We start from the raw sequence: 7,206 nt of genomic DNA, 5'->3' as shown, positions 1-7,206 counted from the left end.
CCGCCGGTCCTGCTCCTTCGTGTGCCCCGAGTGGAGCCCTGTGTGCGGAGCTCCAGGTGTTCCCATTAACGCCGCAGTGCCTCTGGCCGTTTGCCTCCACTGTTGTTCCCGCCCGTCCCATCACCCCCACAAGTGTACAAAGCACAGATTCATCCACTGCTCCCAAATTTGTTAATGCGTATAAATATCTCAAAGGCGCCTGCCAAGAGGGTGGTGCCAGATTCTTCACAGTGGTGCAGGACGAGGAGCAATGGCCATAAACAAGAAGATCCCTCTCAACGTGAGCAAGAACTTCCTTACACTGTGGGTGGCAGAGCACTGGAGCAGGCTGCCCAGAGTGTCTCCCTCTCTGGAGACATTTGAAACAAACGATTGCAATTTTTTTTTTAATTTTTTTTTTTTTTTTTTTTTGTGTGTGTGTCAAAGAGCTAAAGTTAGTGTCTTAATTAGATCCTTTTTTTTGAGCAATTTGCAGTCTGTATGTGCATGTTGTCCATGTGCATAAATGCAGTCACTTCAGCCACAGACTTTTCATCTAAGTACCCATAAATTACATAAGCTTATTCCCTCCAATCTTTTATGCTTTGTACAAGGCAGTGTAGGTGGCCAGAATATGTCCCAAATTTTCAGTTCTTCTCAATAATATGCTCAAATCTGAAATTTTAACTTTCAGTGAGTTTTTGTACGGCAGTTAAGCTCTTGAGTCACTTTGATGCTTTTCTCTGAGCCTTCTTATTCTGCTGTGACCCACTGCTCTTTTGTAGGATTGAAATACAGCGAAAGAAGAGTTGATAAACATTCTGGAAGATGGAGCAAAAAAGCTCAGCAGATCTAATAACGTAGAGATGTCTTGGGTAGGTAGATCAGAATTAAAGATTTCCTTAGAGGTCAGTATTAGGAGCAGCACTGTTTGTCGGTGACACGGACAGTGGGATCCAGGGCACCCTCAGTAAGTTTGCTGACAACTCCAAGCTGTGTGGTGTGGTGACACCACGCTGAATGGGACTTGGAACTACCTGGTCTACTGAAAGGTGTCTCTGCCCATGGCAGGGGGCTGGAATGAGATGGTCTTTAAGGTCCATTCCAACACAAACTGTGGTGTGATATGATAAATGGTATGGAATGATATAATGTTATATGTAGCATATAATTATTTTCAGCTGCTGTTTATACAGAATAGCACTAGGATAGTGATGTTTTCTTTCATGTTTGCATATATTGCACTGCTCAAGTGTGCAAAACCAAACAGAAAGATACAGTTGTTACATCTGCTTTCTACAGCTTCTGTGGTTCTTGTTTCTTGTTTAACAATGACAAAAGAGCAGAAATGATAATTAATCTGAGACAATCTTATATTTGCATCTTTAGTCTCATTTCAAGTATTTAAATGTACAGACTATTATATAGAGAATGTAGTAATGGATTAATTTAAATTTTAGCATTTAAAATTATTTCTAACAAGAGGAGGGACTTGCAAAAAAACCCTGAAAATGATGTTGCTTTATAAGTTAAAACACTTGATTTTCTTAGTAGTATCTATCAGCATTTTTAGTCTGTTAACTTAATAGGAATTGGGGTAATCTAATACCAGTGAAACTGTACTTTTTCAATTTTTTTCAGTTAAGCTGTTATTAGAGTTTCTGCACTATTATGCTTAAAGACCTGTATGTCAATAAAAACAAGTGTGAAATTTTAACTTCATGGCTACATTTCCCTTATGGGACAAACAGAGAAGGTTTGTCTTTGGGAAAAAAGGTCCAAAAAATAAGGCTGTTTAAATCTGCTATTATAATTTTGTCTTAGATGTGGCTTGTTGTTAAGTTCAGGTCTTTTTCAGGACAACTGAAATTAACTAATGTTTATGTGTCTGACTAATGGTTTGTTAATTTTGTTTTTGTTTACATTTTGAATAATGGTGTGGTGCTGATATTTTAGTGAGTGGCTTTGACAAATTTTTTTCCCCTTAGTTTATTGATCCCTTGTTTAAAATGCTCTGTTTTTGCAGAGAAGAGGTACTTTACTAAATAAAGACATACTAAACATTAAGTGGCAGCCATCAACCTATGGGATAACTTAAAAATGGAGTGATCTGACTGCTAACAAAAATGTGGATTCTCTCAGTAGCAGAATGGTTATGTAAAGGTTTTGCTTATCTTTATGGAGATATTACAGATAAGTCTGAGGATGTGTGACTCATGAGCTTTATATAATTCCAGTAACAGTGATAAATGGTAAGGGAGTTCTGAAAATCCTGTCATGCTGGGATTCAATGTTATATTTGCTGTATTCTTTTGAGCAACAGAGAAATGTCATTATTCACAGGAGAATAAGAGGCACCGAGTTACTAAAAAGAAACCTGTCTTCTCCAGTCTCTGAGGCTGTTTTAGAATACAAACAAAACAATAGGTATGGATTCTGGGCAATACTTGAGTGAGTTTTCCACATTTCTTTGACATGGTCTCTCTGAAGACACTGTCTTGGAGTTAACATCCAATTCACAGGAGCTGAGATTTTGTCATGAAGCACAACTGGCTACAATGCAGAAACAGAACCTCAAGTAAGTGGCTGCCAGCGTAGCAAAAACACAAGAGAGAGGAAGGCTGAGCTTTCCTGTTGGACATTAACAGAGGCAATGAGGTAAGAGTGAGATGATTCTTTTAAATTTTTCAATATATTGCTGCTCCTGTAGTGAGCTGCAGTCCGTGGATGGTTCCTGTCTCTGTGGGTGCAGGGTAGGAGTTCAGCAGCTCTGTTACAGGACATGTCAGAAGAACCACTTGAATGAGGATTTTCCCAGGCCAGTTCCAAGTTTTGAAGCTCGACAGTCTGCATTATAAAAACTTTCAGGCAGACAAAAGTTTGTCAAGGCAACAAAAGAAAATTCTGAAATGAAGTGAAAACAATTAAATGGAATGGCATGAGGTGAAGTGCAGTGAAATGAATGGAATCTCTCTGAAATGATACTAATTGAAATAATGAGATTTCATTTCCTTTTGTGGAAAGGAATGGGAGTGTGAAAGTTCAGGCCTATCTTGTGGAAGCAGTTTCATGAGTGAAGATCTTGACATAAATCTTCACAGTTATTTTTTGCTTGATATTTTTTTTTGCTTTTTTTTGTAGAGCTAGAGTAGATTAAAGTAGAACCAGATCTGACAGCCAGTATAATTTCTCATAGTATAATTTGATAAGGATGTCTTTGCCGTGCAGTGATTGACTAAGCTGTAATAAAACTGTCACATAGTGACCAAGATAGTGGTCAGCCCTGGCTTGGAAGCCATGGATACAGGGTTGAATCTTCCCCTGTTTAGTCCTGGCTGCACTCAAGACTAAGTGGCTTTTGGCAAATGATCTCACTTTTCTGCTTTATCTGTGAAATTAGGATAATATATCTACATGCCAGCGTTAAGAATTAATTATCAGTTGCAGAGTGTGTGTTCAAAGCAAAGTATAAGTGCTAAATATTAGCTGTAGAGTAATTGGACTACTGTAATTTATAATATGCTCACTGACATTGGCTTATAAAACAGGATCAACCTCTTCTCAAGTGCTGTAGAATGTTTAATTGTTACTAATGAACTTCTGATACTCCAAGTAGCTATCACCATGAGGCAGGGAATGCTGCCAGTACCTGTCTGTAAGAAAGCTTAACAAGGAAACTAATGCCTTTTTTTTCAGCCTGAAGCAAAAAAAAAGTGTATGTACACATACACCTACTTTATGTGCACAGTTTAAATTACATCTGGTTTAGGCAAAAAGCTTTATTTCATATCAAATAAGAAACATGACTTTACCCTACCTTTTCATCTCTTTCAACCTATTTAAGCTGAAAATGCTTCCTGTTTTCTGAGCAGCTTTGCTTAGTAGTTGTCACTGCAATATATGGGGGGTACTGCAAAGAAGAGTGGAAAATATTCTGTATATCACTGAAAGAGAGGAAAGAAACTCTTTTACTGAAATCTGACTTGCCCAACAAACTTATTCAATGTGTTTTAGTGGCCCCATGTCTGCTGAAAGTTCAATTCCAAGCTCTTGCTAAGTTTTCTTTTAAGAGGTTGGGAAGAAGGAGAGACAAGCTAAGAGCAAACAAAGAGATGTCAACAGAGGGATTGCTGAGAAGAGAGCATCAGTTGAGAGAAGGCAGTCGTAGCTGTTAACATTTAAAAAGCCCTTTCAAGGACTAACAAAATAAAGGATAGAGAGGCCCTCATCCTGAAATGGCTTTTATATTTCTGAACCTGTTGTAAAAGCTTTTTTAGAACACTTCCCATCTAAAACCAAAATAGTTTCTATCATAAACAAGACAGACAGCACATCAATACAAAGACTATTTTCACTTACTTTTATTTCTGGACTAGCAGAAAAGGCCATTATTCAATACCACAGAAAAAAACAATTGTTGCCCCAGTTTAACAAAGAAGGAAAGCAAAGAATGGAGAGATTATGTCCTTGAACCTAGCTCTGTGCAGGCTTCTAGGAACACTGCATGTATTAGGCTTCTACAAAGATTTTTTTTAAATTCCCATTTTTTAACGTCATAAAAGGTATTTTAAGAATCTTTGTTTTGGTACAGTCCCAGTGCAGGCAGGCCCCAGGTAGTTTTTATATCAGTGTAGCCAGTCAAGGCCAACAATGTATCTCCTACTTGGAGCTGATGTGAACCAGCTACCCCAAATTAAGGAAATACAGTGTTTTGCTTTCTTAAGATTTTACATCATATTAAACTGACTAGGCCTCTTCACTTACCACAGCACAGGGAGCAGTGCTAGAATATTGTACCTGAGTAAAAATCATTTTTATTGCAATGAAGATACAGCTTTATGTATCTCACTTTTTTCCCTTCTTTTTCTTTTGTGCTTGCTAGCACATAAAAGCCCCAATAAAGACAAGACATTTCACAGAAAGTATCTGCCAAGTTCAATTATTCTACTGTGAGTCTGAATGAGGAGAAAAAGTCTTCAGTATTATCAAAATGAATTGTGTTTGTTTAGAGTGAAAACTCTGTACATCCTTCCTTGGGTGTATCTTCTGTTTCCTTTGGTACACTGTTTCATCCATCTGTAGTAAATCAGAATGCTTTAGGGAAAAGAGACTCTTAACATTTCCATCTGTCTCTCTTGGTGAATTTAACTTATGAGTTATTTGAAATTGGTGTGGACAAATCACTGCTTAACATACTCTACTGAGTAACCGCTGGGAAAGGTTGAACAAAATTAACATAACCCTTTTTTTGAGTCACACAGTGCTGTGAAAGCCAGAGTCTTTGAAGTCTGCTGAAAATTGTATGTAAACAGAATTTGTCTCTTCATATAACTGTTTCTGTTCCTAACACCTTTGAATCTTTTATTGGATGAACAAAGAGAAATTAGAAGGAAATGTAAATGATATGGGAAAAACTGTGACTCTCTCTGTTCTCCTTCCTAACCTGTATGATTGTAGTAGTTTCTTCTCCCCAGGGACTTCTGTAACATTTGTGGAAGTGGTCAGTGGAAAGGAATAAGAAATAGCACCAGGTATCTTTATCTTGCTGGTTTCACTTGATCCTTAGAGAAATATTCTAAAGGTGTGAAAAAAATGGGTGTGCTAAAGCTCTCATATATCTGCACAGCTCCCAAGTCAGGGTCCTTTTTGAAAAGACATGTTTCTCCTCAACTTTCATCATAAGTAGAGCACATAGACTTTTCATATGTACCCAATGTCCTAATAACCTTTGAAAACTGCAGAAGATTCTTTTCCTGTCAGTATCTGCACCTCCCTGATAGAGCCATATCACAATACTGTCTGCTGCCACTGCATCAGAAAGACTTTTCCTACTGCAAAAACGGTTTCATTAATTTGTGTCCTGATAGTATATGTTTAAAATGTGAGATCACTCATTTCCCCTCTTATTTAGCCAGTTTGGATGTGTTCTGTGACTTGTGTTCCTTAAAACGCAGGCAGAGTGTCACCTTGGCAGTGCTGATTTTTACTCCTCTTAGCTACTGGAAAATCTCTACAAAGGACATACAAATACATATTTTCTTTGTCCCTGTACTGGGCTCATGGGTTATTAATTGTGTTTCAGTCACAGCCTATTGGCTTTGAGTGACTGCAAGAAGCACAAAAATAAAAGGGAAATTCATTACCATCTTTACCTGTTTTACACCAACATCTTATTTCTTACATCAAGTCTTTAAAATTAATGCAGTGATCTTTTCAAGATCTACACTCTATTAATAAACTGTAAACTATCTGGCAGCATTGCCAACAGCCTGCTGTACACTCTGCCTGTACTAAAGTAGAGTTTACCATTTTGGTATTCATACTCTTATAATAAATGACAGTAAATTGCAGGGGCAATACTGCAGCAATTTATGTACATTTTGACTTTGAGCACGGAAATTTGCAGCCCAAGCATCAGGATATTTTTAATAATCTGAAATAATACATTTTAAATAAATTAACCTAGGCATGAAAGAGCATGTCCACTTAATATGGTGATATTTATGATAGGCCCAAGACTGTAATGAAATTGTGGGCAGGACAATCTCCTTTACATTAGGACAGTGGTTGTGACATACAGGCACAGTGTGCCAGGAAAAAAAGTATGCTGTTCTACTGACTTTATGTTACCTCCCTTGTTTTGCTGGGGGCATAACAGGAGCCTGTTTCTATGTTAAGTAGTGCATCATTTCCAAAGCATTCGGGATCTAAAGTGGGAAGGCATAGTATAAATGCCTTGTTCAATGCTGTTAATTTACTAGAAATAAGTTCTGTACAAAAGACCGAAGACTTTGTTTGAAAGAAAAGACAAGAAAAGCAAATGTAAGGCTGGCTGCTGTCCCTGAATAGTTTAGTGACTGCCTGGAGTGTGATACACTGAAATGTTCCTGTACATTGTTAAAACTGGGATGTACATCATACAGAGTGCTAGCAGATATTTCACAGAAATATGTAGATGGGAAAGCACCACCCGGGGGCCATCCAGGCCTACCTCTTGCTCAGTGCAGGTCCAATTAGAGCAGGTTACACAGGGCCCTGTCCAGTCAAGCTGGACTATTTCCAAGGATGCTGATGCCACAGTGTTTCTTGGCAACCCAGCCCAGTGTTTGACTGCCCTCAAGGTAATTTTTTTTTCCTGTATTGAATTGGAATAGTTCAGCTTGTGTCCATTGCCTTTTGTCGTGTCCCTGTGCACCTCTGCAAGGAGCCTTTTCCCATCTTCCCTAC

The 7,206-nt window shown here is 38.2% G+C and overlaps 1 protein-coding gene across 1 annotated transcript in view; it reads right to left on the bottom strand.

Annotated features, from left to right (window-relative positions):
- CUNH11orf58 (chromosome unknown C11orf58 homolog) overlaps nt 1-7,206 on the bottom strand; it is a 13,618-nt gene that overhangs the window by 5,959 nt on the left and 453 nt on the right. The gene's annotated exons all lie outside the window — the stretch shown is intronic.

This window comes from Corvus brachyrhynchos, unplaced genomic scaffold, assembly GCF_000691975.1.
Source record: "Corvus brachyrhynchos isolate BGI_N302 unplaced genomic scaffold, ASM69197v1 scaffold62, whole genome shotgun sequence".
Lineage (NCBI taxonomy): Eukaryota > Metazoa > Chordata > Aves > Passeriformes > Corvidae > Corvus > Corvus brachyrhynchos.
The sequence above is the reverse complement of the archived record's forward strand: the minus strand, read 5'-3'. Positions and strand labels throughout refer to the sequence as shown.